Below are 16,529 nucleotides of genomic sequence, written 5' to 3'. Positions count from 1 at the left end.
TGTAGTTTCACGTACTTGTGTCTATTTTATAAATCATTTATAAAACCTGCATGTATTCTCATCCAAAAAATATTAGATTTTAAAAGTGGGACTATAACTCACTTTCACAGATTTTTTACTTCGTCGGGAAGTAAGACTTGGCCACTGGTCGATTCACGAACGTATAACAAATATGTACATATATATCAAAGTATGTTCAAAATATATTTACAACACTTTTAATACATTTTGATGTTTTAAGTTTATTAAGTCAGCTGTCCTGGTTAGTAACCTACAACTAGTTGTCCACAGTTAGATGTACAGAAATAAATCGATATATATTATCTTGAATCAATCCACGACCCAGTGTATACATATCTCAGTATTGATCACAACTCAAACCCTGTATAGCTAACTCCAACATTCACATATAGAGTGTCTATGGTTGTTCCGAAATATATATAGATGTGTCGACATGATAGGTCGAAACATTGTATACGTGTCTATGGTATCTCAAGATTAAATAATATACAATACAAGTTGATTAAGTTATGGTTGGAATAGATTTGTTACCAATTTTCACGTAGCTAAAATGAGTAGTTTTTACCAATTTTGTTTTGCTCGCCATTTCTTCGTTTCTAATCCGTTTTGAGTGATTTAAGTGGCCACGGTTTCGTATTGAACTTGACTTTATGAAACTAAACAGAAAAGGTATAGGTTTATAGTTGGAAATACAAGTTACAAGTCGTTTTTGAAAGAGGTAGTCATTTCCGTCGAAAGAACGACATCTTGATGACTGTTTTGAAAAACATACTTTCACTTTGAGTTTAACCATGATTTTTGGATATGGTTTCATGTTCATAAGAAAAATCATTTTTTTCAGAAGTATAGCTTTTAAATCAAAGTTTTTCATAGTTTTTAATTATCCAAACCAAAACAGCCCCCGGTTGTAACTACGACGGCGTAAATCCGGTTTTACGGTGTTTTTCGTGTTTCCAGATTTTAAATCATTAAGTTAGCATATCATATAGATATAGAACATGTGTTTAGTTGATTTTAAAAGTCAAGTTAGAAGAATTAACTTTTGTTTACGAACAAGTTTAGAATTAACTAAACTATGTTCTAGTGATTACTAGTTTACCACTTCGAATATGATAGCTTTTTATGTATGAATCGAATGATGTTATGAACATCATTACTACCTTAAGTTCCTTGGATAAACCTACTAGAAAATAGAAAAATGGATCTAGCTTCAACAGATCCTTGGATGGCTCGAAGTTCTTGAAGCAGAATCATGACACGAAAACAAGTTCAAGTAAGATCATCACTTGAAATAAGATTGTTATAGTTATAGAAGTTGAACCAAAGTTTGAATATGATTATTACCTTGTATTAGAATGAAAACCTACTATAAGAAACAAAGATTTCTTGAGGTTGGATGATCACCTTACAAGATTGGAAGTGAGCTAGCAAACTTGAAAGTATTCTTGATTTTATGTAACTAGAACTTGTAGAATATATGAAGAACACTTAGAACTTGAAGTTAGAACTTGAGAGAGATCAATTAGATGAAAAAAATTGAAGAATGAAAGTGTTTTTAGGTGTTTTTGGTCGTTGGTGTATGGATCAGATATAAAGGATATGTAATTTTGTTTTCATGTAAATAAGTCATGAATGATTACTCATATTTTGTAATTTTATGAGATATTTCATGCTAGTTGCCAAATGATGGTTCCCACATGTGTTAGGTGACTCACATGGGCTGCTAAGAGCTGATCATTGGAATGTATATACCAATAGTACATACATCTAAAAGCTGTGTATTGTACGAGTACGAATACGGGTGCATACGAGTAGAATTGTTGATGAAACTGAACGAGGATGTAATTGTAAGCATTTTTGTTAAGTAGAAGTATTTTGATAAGTGTATTGAAGTCTTTTAAAAGTGTATAAATACATATTAAAACACTACATGTATATACATTTTAACTGAGTCGTTAAGTCATCGTTAGTCGTTACATGTAAGTGTTGTTTTGAAACCTTTAGGTTAACGATCTTGTTAAATGTTGTTAACCCAATGTTTATAATATCAAATAAGATTTTAAATTATTATATTATCATGATATTATCATGTATGAATATCTCTTAATATGATATATATACATTAAATGTCTTTACAACGATAATCGTTACATATATGTCTCGTTTAAAAATCATTAAGTTAGTAGTCTTGTTTTTACATATGTAGTTCATTGTTAATATACTTAATGATATGTTTACTTATCATAGTATCATGTTAACTATATATATATATCCATATATATGTCATCATATAGTTTTTACAAGTTTTAACGTTCGTGAATCACCGGTCAACTTGGGTGGTCAATTGTCTATATGAAACATATTTCAATTAATCAAGTCTTAACAAGTTTGATTGCTTAACATGTTGGAAACATTTAATCATGTAAATATCAATCTCAATTAATATATATAAACATGGAAAAGTTCGGGTCACTACAGTACCTACCCGTTGAATAAATTTCGTCCCGAAATTTTAAGCTGTTGAAGGTGTTGACGAATCTTCTGGAAATAGATGCGGGTATTTCTTCTTCATCTGATCTTCACGCTCCCAGGTGAACTCGGGTCCTCTACGAGCATTCCATCTAACCTTAACAATTGGTATCTTGTTTTGCTTAAGTCTTTTAACCTCACGATCCATTATTTCGACGGGTTCTTCGATGAATTGAAGTTTTTCGTTGATTTGGATTTCATCTAACGGAATAGTGAGATCTTCTTTAGCAAAACATTTCTTCAAATTCGAGACGTGGAAAGTGTTATGTACAGCCGCGAGTTGTTGGGGTAACTCAAGTCGGTAAGCTACTGGTCCGACACGATCAATAATCTTGAATGGTCCAATATACCTTGGATTTAATTTCCCTCGTTTACCAAATCGAACAACGCCTTTCCAAGGTGCAACTTTAAGCATGACCATCTCTCCAATTTCAAATTCTATATCTTTTCTTTTAATGTCAGCGTAGCTCTTTTGTCGACTTTGGGCGGTTTTCAACCGTTGTTGAATTTGGATGATCTTCTCGGTAGTTTCTTGTATAATCTTCGGACCCGTAATCTGTCTATCCCCCACTTCACTCCAACAAATCGGAGACCTGCACTTTCTACCATAAAGTGCTTCTAACGGTGCCATTTCAATGCTTGAATGGTAGCTGTTGTTGTAGGAAAATTCTGCTAACGGTAGATGTCGATCCTAACTGTTTCTGAAATCAATAACACATGCTCGTAGCATGTCTTCAAGCGTTTGTATTGTCCTTTCGCTCTGCCCATCAGTTTGTGGATGATAGGCAGTACTCATGTCTAGACGAGTTCCTAATGCTTGCTGTAATGTCTGCCAGAATCTTGAAATAAATCTGTCATCCCTATCAGAGATAATAGAGATTGGTATTCCATGTCTGGAGACGACTTCCTTCAAATACAGTCGTGCTAACTTCTCCATCTTGTCATCTTCTCTTATTGGCAGGAAGTGTGCTGATTTGGTGAGACGATCAACTATTACCCAAATAGTATCAAAACCACTTGCAGTCCTTGGCAATTTAGTGATGAAATCCATGGTAATGTTTTCCCATTTCCATTCCGGGATTTCGGGTTGTTGAAGTAGACCTGATGGTTTATGATGCTCAGCTTTGACCTTAGAACACGTCAAACATTCTCCTACGTATTTAGCAACATCGGCTTTCATACCTGGCCACCAAAAATGTTTCTTGAGATCCTTGTACATCTTCCCCGTTCCAGGATGTATTGAGTATCTGGTTTTATGAGCTTCTCTATGTACCATTTCTCTCATATCTCCAAATTTTGGTACCCAAATCCTTTCAGCCCAATACCGGGTTCCGTCTTCTCGAATATTAAGATGCTTCTCCGATCCTTTGGGTATTTCATCCTTTAAATTTCCATCTTTTAAAACTCCATGTTGCGCCTCCTTTATTTGAGTAGTAAGGTTATTATGAATCATTATATTCATAGATTTTACTCGAATGGGTTCTCTGTCCTTCCTGCTCAAGGCATCGGCTACCACATTTGCCTTCCCCGGGTGGTAACGAATCTTAAAGTCGTAATCATTCAATAATTCAATCCACCTACGCTGCCTCATATTCAGTTGTTTCTGATTAAATATGTGTTGAAGACTTTTGTGGTCGGTATATATAATACTTTTGACCCCATATAAGTAGTGCCTCCAAGACTTTAATGCAAAAACAACCGCGCCTAATTCCAAATCATGCGTCGTATAATTTTGTTTGTGAATCTTCAATTATCTAGACGCATAAGCAATCACCTTCGTTCGTTGCATTAATACACAACCGAGACCTTGCTTTGATGCGTCACAATAAATCACAAAATCATCATTCCCTTCAGGTAATGACAATATAGGTGCCGTAGTTAGCTTTTTCTTCAATAACTGAAACGCTTTCTCTTGTTCATCATTCCATTTAAATTTCTTCCCTTTATGCGTTAATGCAGTCAAGGGTTTTGCTATTCTGGAAAAGTCTTGGATGAACCTTTTGTAGTAACCAGCTAGTCCTAAAAACTGGCGTATGTGTTTCGGAGTTTTCGGGGTTTCCCACTTTTCAACAGTTTCTATCTTTGCCGGATCCACCTTAATACCTTCTTTGTTCACTATGTGACCGAGGAATTGAACTTCTTCCAACCAAAATGCACACTTTGAAAACTTAGCGTACAATTCTTCCTTCCTCAATACTTCTAACACCTTTCTCAAATGTTCACCGTGTTCTTGGTCATTCTTTGAGTAAATAAGTATGTCATCAATGAAAACAATGACAAACTTGTCAAGGTATGGTCCACACACTCGGTTCATAAGGTCCATGAACACAGCTGGTGCATTAGTTAAACCAAACGGCATGACCATAAACTCGTAATGACCGTAACGTGTTCTGAAAGCAGTCTTTGGAATATCATCTTCTTTCACCCGCATTTGATGATACCCGGAACGTAAGTCAATCTTTGAATAAACAGACGAGCCTTGTAGTTGATCAAATAAGTCGTCGATTCTCGGTAGTGGGTAGCGGTTCTTGATGGTAAGTTTGTTTAACTCTTGGTAGTCGATACACAACCTGAATGTACCATCTTTCTTCTTGACAAACAAAACAGGAGCTCCCCACGGTGATGTGCTTGGTCGAATGAAACCACGCTCTAAAAGTTCTTGTAATTGGCTTTGCAGTTCTTTCATCTCGCTGGGTGCGAGTCTGTAAGGAGCACGAGCTATTGGTGCAGCTCCTGGTACAAGATCTATTTGAAATTCAACGGATCGATGTGGGGGTAATCCCGGTAATTCTTTCGGAAATACATCGGGAAATTCTTTTGCAATGGGAACATCATTGATGCTCTTTTCTTCAGTTTGTACTTTCTCAACGTGTGCTAGAACAGCATAGCAACCTTTTCTTATTAGTTTTTGTGCCTTCAAATTACTAATAAGATGTAGCTTCGTGTTGCCCTTTTCTCCGTACACCATTAAGGGTTTTCCTTTTTCTCGTATAATGCGAATTGCATTTTTGTAACAAACGATCCCTGCTTTCACTTCTTTCAACCAGTCCATACCGATTATCACATCAAAACTCCCTAACTCTACTGGTATCAAATCAATCTTAAATGTTTCGATAACCAGTTTAATTTCTCGATTCCGACATATATTATCTGCTGAAATTAATTTACCATTTGCTAATTCGAGTAAAAATTTACTATCCAAAGGCGTCAATGGACAACTTAATTTAGCACAAAAATCTCTACTCATATAGCTTCTATCCGCACCCGAATCAAATAAAACGTAAGCAGATTTATTGTCAATAAGAAACGTACCCGTAACAAGCTCCGGGTCTTCCTGTGCCTCTGCCGCATTAATATTGAAAACTCTTCCGCGGCCTTGTCCATTCGTGTTCTCCTGGTTCGGGCAATTTCTAATAATGTGGCCCGATTTTCCACATTTATAACAAACTACATTGGCATAACTTGCTCTGACACTACTTGCTCCGCCATTACTCGTTCCGACACCATTTGTTCCTTTCGTTCTATTAACCCCTGGTCCGTAGACCTCACACTTCGCCGCGCTATGACCATTTCTTTTACACTTGTTGCAAAATTTGGTGCAGAACCCCGAGTGATACTTTTCACACCTTTGGCATAGCTGCTTCTGATTGTTGTTGTTGTTGCGATTATTATTGTTGTTGGGATGATTGTTGTAGTTGCTGTTGTTGTTGTTATTGTTGTTGTTGTTGTTGTTGTTGTTGGGCCGTTTGTTGTAGTTGCGATTGATGTTGCGATTATTGGGATAATTGTTGTGATTATTGTTGTAATTGCTGTTATTGTTGTATTGGTGATTCTTATCACCGTTTTCCTCCCACTTTCTTTTGACTTGCTTCACATTGGCCTCTTCAGTAGTCTGTTCTTTAATTCTTTCTTCAATCTGGTTCACTAGTTTGTGAGCCATTCTACATGCCTGTTGTATGGAGGCGGGCTCGTGTGAACTTATATCTTCTTGGATTCTTTCCGGTAATCCTTTCACAAACGCGTCGATCTTCTCTTCCTCATCTTCGAATGCTCCCGGACACAATAGGCACAATTCTGTGAATTGTCTTTCGTACGTGGTAATATCAAATCCTTGGGTTCATAACCCTCTAAGTTCTGTCTTGAGCTTATTGGCCTCAGTTCTGGGACGGTACTTCTCGTTCATCAAGTGCTTGAATGCTGACCACGGTAGTGCGTACGCATCGTCTTGTCCCACTTGCTCTAGATAGGTATTCCACCATGTTAACGCAGAACCTGTGAAGGTATGCGTAGCGTACTTCACTTTTTCCTCTTCAGTACACTTACTTATGGCAAACACCGATTCGACCTTCTCAGTCCACCGTTTCAATCCGATCGGTCCTTCGGTTCTATCAAATTCTAAAGGTTTGCAGGCAGTGAATTCTTTGTAGGTGCATCCTACACGATTTCCTGTACTGCTAGATCCAAGGTTATTGTTGGTATGTAGTGCAGCCTGTACTGTGGCTATGTTTGAAGCTAGAAAAGTATGGAATTCCTCTTCATTCATATTCATGGTGTGTCGAGTAGTCGGTGCCATTTCCTTCAAAATAGTCAAATGGAACAAGTTAATCATACAGAATATTAAAAGTAGTTAATAGTATTTCGTAGCATAATATGAACTCATTTATAAAAGCTATTTCTTCATATTAGCGTTTTATAAGTTTAAATTCGGGTAGTACCTACCCGTTAAGTTCATACTTAGTAGCTAATATACAATTCAACTACTACAATTCTATATGAAAAACTGATTATAATAATATTTCGCGTTCAAACTTTTACACAATATTTTACAAACTTACAATACCGCTTATTTTACATATAGCATGAAATATAGCACACAATAAATTTGATACAAGATGGTTGTGAAGATAATTCTAGCTAGTACACAAGTCGTTCAGCAAAGGCAATAAAGACACGTAATTCATACGTCCAGAAACAAGTCATGCATTCTGGTTTTACTAGGATTACTTCCCATCCTTGGTCTTGTGGAACATAACCGTTATGGCCGTTGATAAGACAGCGTGTTGTAATGTCGTCAAAGGGACAAGGGTTACGTAATGTCCAACAGTCCCGTAACAATCTAAAAACCTCATTTCTTACCCCAATTACCGACTCCGTCACTTGTGGGAACGTTTTGTTTAATAGTTGTAGCCCGATGTTCTTGTTTTCACTTTGGTAAGAAGCGAACATTACTAATCCGTAAGCATAACATGCTTTTTTATGTTGCATGTTAGCCGCTTTTTCTAAATCACGAAGTCCAATATTCGGATATATTGAGTCAAAATAATTTCTTAACCCATTGCGTAAAATAGCATTTGGGTTCCCCGCAATATATGTGTCAAAGTAACACATCGTAACTTATGGATTTCCCAATGTGATATCCCCCATCTTTCGAACGAAAGCCTTTTATAAACCAAGGCATTCTTGGAACGTTCTTCGAATGTCTTACAAACTGATCTCGCCTTAAATAGTTGTGCCGAAGAATTCTGACCGACTCTAGACAAGATTTCATCAATCATGTCTCCGGGTAGGTCTCTTAAAATATTGGGTTGTCTATCCATTTTGTGTTTTTATACTATAAAATAGACAAGAGTTAGATTCATAAAAAAAAATACTTATTAATACAAGCAATTTTTACATATATCATAAAGCATAAGCACACTATATTACATATATTACACCACACGAATACAACTATCTTATTCCGACTCGCTTGTTTCTTCTTCTTCTTCGGTTTTGGTTCATTTTGCCAAGTTTCTAGGGATATATGATGTTCCCCTAATACGAGCCTTCGTTTTCCACATTGGTTTAGAAAAACCTGGTGGTTTAGAGGTTCCCGGGTCATTGTTACAACTTAAGGACTTCGGGGGTTGACGATACATATAAAGTTCATCGGGGTTGGAATTAGATTTCTCTATTTTTATGCCCTTTCCCTTATTATTTTCTTTTGCCTTTTTAAATTCAGTTGGGGTAATTTCTATAACATCATCGGAATTCTCGTCGGAATCCGATTCATCGGATAATTGGTAATCCTCCCAATATTTTGCTTCCTTGGCGGAAACACCATTGACCATAATTAACCTTGGTCGGTTGGTTGCGGATTTTCTTTTACTTAACCGTTTTATTATTTCCCCCACCGGTTCTATTTCTTCATCCGGTTCCGATTCTTCTTCCGGTTTCGATTCTTCTTCCGGTTCCGACTCTTCTTTCGGTTCCTCTTCGGGAACTTGTGAATCAGTCCACGAATCATTCCAATTTACATTTGACTCTTCATTATTATTAGGTGAGTCAATGGGACTTGTTCTAGAGGTAGACATCTATCACATAATATCAAACGCGTTAAGAGATTAATATATCACATAATATTCACATGTTAAAAATATATAGTTTCCAACAAAATTTGTTAAGCAATCATTTTTCAAGTAAACATGGTCGAAGTCCAGACTCACTAATGCATCCTAACAAACTCGATAAGACACACTAATGCAAAATTCTGGTTCTCTAAGACCAACGCTCGGATACCAACTGAAATGTCCCGTTCTTATTGATTAAAAACGTTCCATATTAATTGATTTCGTTGCGAGGTTTTGACCTCTATATGAGACGTTTTTCAAAGACTGCATTCATTTTAAAACAAACCATAACCTTTATTTCATCAATAAAGGTTTAAAAAGCTTTACGTAGATGATCAAATAATGATAATCTAAAATATCCTGTTTACACACGACCATTACATAATGGTTTACAATACAAATATGTTACAACAAAATAAGTTTCTTGAATGCAGTTTTTACACAATATCATACAAGCATGGACTCCAAATCTCGTCCTTATTTAAGTATGCGACAGCGGAAGCTCTTAATAATCACCTGAGAATAAACATGCTTAAAATGTCAACAAAAATGTTGGTGAGTTATAGGTTTAACCTATATATATCAAATCATAATAATAGACCACAAGATTTCATATTTCAATACACATCCCATACATAGAGATAAAAATCATTCATATGGTGAACACCTGGTAACCGACATTAGCAAGATGCATATATAAGAATATCCCCATCATTCCGGGACACCCTTCGGATATGATATAATTTCGAAGTACTAAAGCATCCGGTACTTTGGATGGGGTTTGTTAGGCCCAATAGATCTATCTTTAGGATTCGCGTCAATTGGGTGTCTGTTCCCTAATTCTTAGATTACCAGACTTAATATAAAGGGGCATATTCGATTTCGATAATTCAACCATAGAATGTAGTTTCACGTACTTGTGTCTATTTTGTAAATCATTTATAAAACCTGCATGTATTCTCATTCCAAAAATATTAGATTTTAAAAGTGGGACTATAAGTCACTTTCAAAGATTTTTACTTCGTCGGGAAGTAAGACTTAGCCACTGGTTGATTCACGAACCTATAACAATATATACATATATATCAAGGTATGTTCAAAATATATTTACAACACTTTTAATATATTTTGATGTTGTAAGTTTATTAAGTCAGCTGTCCTCGTTAGTAACCTACAACTAGTTGTCCACAGTTAGATGTACAGAAATAAATCGATAAATATTATCTTGAATCAATCCACGACCCAGTGTATACGTATCTCAGTATTGATCACAACTCAAACTATATATATTTTGGAATCAACCTCAACCCTGTATAGCTAACTCCAACATTCACATATAGAGTGTCTATGGTTGTTCCGAAATATATATAGATGTGTCGAAATGATAGGTCGAAACATTGTGTACGTTTCTATGGTATCTCAAGATTACATAATATACAATACAAGTTGATTAAGTTATGGTTGGAATAGATTTGTTACCAATTTTCACGTAGCTAAAATGAGAAAAATTATCCAATCTTGTTTTACCCATAACTTCTTCATTTTAAATCCGTTTTGAGTGAATCAAATTGCTATGGTTTCATATTGAACTCTATTTTATGAATCTAAACAGAAAAGGTATAGGTTTATAGTCGGAAAAATAAGTTACAAGTTGTTTTTGTAAAGGTAGTCATTTAAGTCGAAAGAACGACGTCTAGATGACCATTTTAGAAAACATACTTCCACTTTGAGTTTAACCATAATTTTTGGATATAGTTTCATGTTTATAATAAAAATCATTTTCTCAAAATAACAACTTTTAAATTAAAGTTTATCATAGTTTTTAATTAACTAACCCAAAACAGCCCGCGGTGTTACTACGACGGCGTAAATCCGGTTTTACGGTGTTTTTCGTGTTTCCAGATTTTAAATCATTAAGTTAGCATATCATATAGATATAGAACATGTGATTAGTTGATTTTAAAAGTCAAGTTAGAAGGATTAACTTTTGTTTGCGAACAAGTTTAGAATTAACTAAACTATGTTCTAGTGATTACAAGTTTAGACCTTCGAATAAGATAGCTTTATATGTATGAATCGAATGATGTTATAAACATCATTACTACCTTAAGTTCCTTGGATAAACCTACTGGAAAAGAGAAAAATGGATCTAGCTTCAACGGATCCTTGGATGGCTCGAAGTTCTTGAAGCAGAATCATGACACGAAAACAAGTTCAAGTAAGATCATCACTTGAAATAAGATTGTTATAGTTATAGAAGTTGAACCAAAGTTTGAATATGATTATTACCTTGTATTAGAATGATAACATACTGTAAGAAATAAAGATTTCTTGAGGTTGGATGATCACCTTACAAGATTGGAAGTGAGCTAGCAAACTTGAAAGTATTCTTCATTTTATGTAACTAGAACTTGTAGAATATATGAAGAACACTTAGAACTTGAAGATAGAACTTAAGAGAGATCAATTAGATGAAGAAAATTGAAGAATGAAAGTGTTTGTAGGTGTTTTTGGTCATTGGTGTATGGATTAGATATAAAGGATATGTAATTTTGTTTTCTTGTAAATAAGTCATGAATGATTACTCATATTTTTGTAATTTTATGATATATTTCATGCTAGTTACCAAATGATGGTTCCCACATGTTTTAGGTGACTCACATGGGCTGCTAAGAGCTGATCATTGGAGTGTATATACCAATAGTACATACATCTAAAAGCTGTGTATTGTACGAGTACGAATACGGGTGCATACGAGTAGAATTGTTGATGAAACTGAACGAGGATGTAATTGTAAGCATTTTTGTTTAGTAGAAGTATTTTGATAAGTGTATTGAAGTCTTTCAAAAGTTTATAAATACGTATTAAAACACTACATGTATATACATTTTAACTGAGTCGTTAAGTCATCGTTAGTCGTTACATGTAAGTGTTGTTTTGAAACCTTTAGGTTAACGATCTTGTTAAATGTTATTAACCCAATGTTTATAATATCAAATAAGATTTTAAATTATTATATTATCATGATATTATCATGTATGAATATCTCTTAATATGATATATATACATTAAATGTCTTTACAACGATAATCGTTACATATATGTCTCGTTTAAAAATCATTAAGTTAGTAGTCTTGTTTTTACATATGTAGTTCATTGTTAATATACTTAATGATATTTTTACTTATCATAGTATCATGTTAACTATATATATATATATATCCATATATATGTCATCATATAGTTTTTACAAGTTTTAACGTTCGTGAATCACCGGTCAACTTGGGTGGTCAATTGTCTATATGAAACAAATTTCAATTAATCAAGTCTTAACAAGTTTGATTGCTTAACATGTTGGAAACATTTAATCATGTAATATCAATCTCAATTAATATATATAAACATGGAAAAGTTCGGGTCACTACAATATACCAATAGTACATACATCTAAAAGCTGTGTATTGTACGAGTACGAATACGGGTGCATACGAGTAGAATTGTTGATGAAACTGAACAGGAAAGTAATTGTAAGCATTTTTGTTAAGTAGAAGTATTTTGATAAGTGTCTTGAAGTCTTTCAAAAGTGTATGAATACATATTAAAACACTACATGTATATAGATTTTAACTGAGTCGTTAAGTCATCGTTAGTCGTTACATGTAAGTGTTGTTTTGAAACCTTTAGGTTAACGATCTTGTTAAGTGTTGTTAACCCAATGTTTATAATATCAAATGAGATTTTAAATTATTATATTATCATGATATTATGATGTATAAATATCTCTTAATATGATATATATATACATTAAATGTCGTTACAACGATAATCGTTACATATATGTCTCGTTTCAAAATCATTAAGTTAGTAGTCTTGTTTTTACATATGTAGTTCATTGTTAATATACTTAATGATATGTTTACTTATCATAATATCATGTTAACTATATATATATCCATATATATGTCATCATATAGTTTTTACAAGTTTTAACATTCGTGAATCACCGGTCAACTTGGGTGGTCAATTGTCTATATGAAACCTATTTCAATTAATCAAGTCTTAACAAGTTTGATTGCTTAACATGTTGGAAACACTTAATTATGTAAATAACAATTTCATTTAATATATATATATAAACATGGAAAAGTTCGGGTCACTACAGTAGTCGCGGTTGATTTCTGGAATTTAAGGGATTTAAAAAAAAATCTTCGAAATCTAAAAGATTTGATTCTTCGGCGAGTAAAGAAAATAAGATCTCTATAATTAAATTCGGTGATCTGCCTCGATTTCTCTGTCTGATATTTCCATTATAAATTAAAATTTTCCCGTTTCAATGTTTCTCACTACTCCCATTTTCTATACTTTAATTCATATTTCCAAATCATCAGTCAATATGTTTCATCCAGTTTTAATTCTGGATATATTCCTGACTTTCATATCTGTCATTCTCCTTTTTCACCTACCGCCAGAGGAATCTGTCTATTTCTACTATGCTCTTAGGTTTATAGTGTTTTTAATTCTCCCGAGTCTTTATATTGCTATTCGCATTAATATCCACGATTTGTGATTTCAGTGTTGTTGTCGAGTTTTATATCTTCCCTTATGTTTCGGAGCTCTTTGCCTTTTTATTCTCTTCTCGACCTCTAGTAAGGCGAGTAATGGTTCAGAATTCGTAAGTATGGAGTTTTGAATGATTATAGTATTCTAAGCAGATAGGAATGTATTAACACGATTTGATTTGTCAAATTACCATAATCACTGAGAATAGAACTATCAAGAATATATTTTCTTGATATGTTTAAAAGTTAGGCAGAATGATAGAGTTATGTAACATGACACATGATGATGGTATAATCCACTGTGAACCATCATTATGTTTCATTAGAAACTCAGCATGACTTACTGTAATATAATCATATTGGCCGGACGTCATTATATTATACTAACCCATGCTTCAATTCCCAACACTTATCCACAATTCATTCATAATTTATACTTAGATTTTATAGAAGTTTCCAATATAATGAAATACAGAAAACATGAAGAGGTAGATAATTTCGGACAAGAATATTTATGAAAATATCCTCAAAAATATCGAAGATATTTATGATGATATTTTGGAATTTCTACGTTTGAAGGTTGATGAAGAAAAATTTTCCGCAAGATTTTAACATGACTTCGGAGCAGGATATGAAGGTTTTCGTATGCCCGAGAGACATATTTAATTAATGTGGCTAAAATGTTATGATCCAAGTCGGGTCATACCCAATAACAAGCTTACCGACACCTTAATTGTATTTGATCTTAATGAATGGATCATTAAATCAATACGCGACACTTGGATTTTTGAAAATCGGTTTTCTAAAATATTATTACTTTAGATAAATTATTTGGATAATTTGTAAATTAAGGACTTAATTGTTTATAAGGATAAACAATACATTGTGTTATATTTTATAAAAGGTTTATAAAATAAATATGTATGTAACTTAACAAGTCATGTTTTTTTTATACAAGTTTTATAAAAATAAAAGGGTTATTTTATATAAAACCCATGTGAAGTGGAATGCAGATTTTGGGACTCCAAGACAAGCATCCCATGCTTGTTTTGTTACTTTTAACATAACACAAGTATTAAGGTACATGGGTATCAAGTCCTTGACTCAAGAGAGAATACATAATACATCCATACATGCAAAAACACTCTCTTTTTCAAACTTGCTGCATTCTGGCCGAATTTTAGAGCTAGAATAGAGAGTCCTTGAGCTTGTTTGGAAGCTTATCTTCAAGTGTCAATAAATCCTAACCATAGTATTAGGTGTTGGGTAAAAGTTTGGGGTATTATCTCTTGAGGTTTCATAGTTTTGAGGCTCCATTCACCATCATCTTTCTAGTTGCTGCTGATCAGAATTTTAGGTGCAAATAAAAGGGTTTTAAGCTTGGTTAATTAGCTAGTTAAGTGTCTAAATCTTAACTAACTTAAAGGGTGGTGTTGGTTCATCAAAGGATTAGGGTATTGCACACTTGAGGGTTCATTTTAAAGCTCCATTCTTCAACATCTTCATCATCACTTACAAGCTTGGAGTAGGTATAAACTCTTTACTTGCTTGTAGTTTGTAAGCATACTTCATACTTGATCCTAATTGGGATTTAACTTTAATTGGTTAAAGATTAACAAGTTTAAATGGTAATAACAACATGCTTCCGCTTTAATTTGATTCTTAAAAGGTTTTATGTATCATGAAACTTGTTAAATCCCAACAATGGTATCTAGAGCCGAAGTTGTTGAAATATGCTTCGAGATGTTTTTTTAAACCCGCTAGATTTTTGCATTTTATGAACATGCATGATAGTAGAATGCAAAAATTTTCGGTTTTGGGTGGGTGTATGTTTTGGCCGAATTTGGGAGACCCAAAAGTGGGTTTGGGTTCTTCCATTTTGGTCATATTTTGGTTGTATGTAAATGTTCACAATCTAAGCCTTGACCTTGTGTTTGGTTGCATGCTTATTTGGTTGATTAATTATTCATTTGGTATGTAATATTAATTATTCTTTTGGCATGTAATTTATTCATTCATTTGTTATTTAATTTATTTTATATTTGGTATGTAAAATAGATTAGGTTGTATTTCATTTTCTAGAGAAAAATGTATTAGGATATATTTTTTGTAAAGAGAATGAAGATGCACAAGATGGAGCAAAGGAAGAACACACGCATTTGGATGCAAGATTAAGTAGGAGATTTGAAATCTCCTACTTTATGTTATAACCCTTACTGGTGGCATTTGTTTTCGGCTAAACAAATGTCTACCAAATTGGCTTGATTGTGAACATATTTGTTTTGCATGCATGGTTGTTTTTTGTATGATTGTGAATTGCATGTTTGTGTGCTACAAGTTAATCACACAAGTAAAACAACAAGCAAAATGGCAATTTAATTGGTTAAATTAAACATTATTAACAACATGCAAAACGACAATTTAAATGGTTAAATTGAAATGGCAAAAGGACATTAATAAACGGTTAATAAGAATACATAATAAATGGTTATTAAAACACATATAAAATGGTTTATATCAAATCATGTAATTGGCTTAATTACAAGACATGAAAATGGATTTTCATACAAACCATACACTAAATGCATGTTGGTGTACGGTGTAAAAGTTTTCTCAAACTAGAATTAATGAAAACTTAAAATCCCTTATTAACAAGGCAAAAAAGTTAAACGCCATCCTTTTTTGTGACACTTAAAAATATTAGGGAACTCATAATGGGATAAAGGTCACCTAACCGTTATGAGCAAACTAATATGATTAAGGTAAATTTGGCACACTTGTGGGATAAAGGTCACCTAACCACTTGTATGTTAGATTTACACGTTTACACAAGTAGGATGACTTGATTTAGGAATCATGAACTTAGGGTTACCGAAGCATGAGGAACAAATAGGCGTTGATGGGATAAATATGCCATGCAAAAGGATTGCATGATTCCATAACTTAGAAGTTGCAAAAGGATTGCAATTGTCATACAATGACTACCTAGCTAAATCAAATGACGGATAAAGGTCACCTAACCGAAATTTGG

This window comes from Rutidosis leptorrhynchoides, chromosome 2, assembly GCF_046630445.1.
Source record: "Rutidosis leptorrhynchoides isolate AG116_Rl617_1_P2 chromosome 2, CSIRO_AGI_Rlap_v1, whole genome shotgun sequence".
Lineage (NCBI taxonomy): Eukaryota > Viridiplantae > Streptophyta > Magnoliopsida > Asterales > Asteraceae > Rutidosis > Rutidosis leptorrhynchoides.
This window is presented reverse-complemented; position numbering follows the sequence as displayed.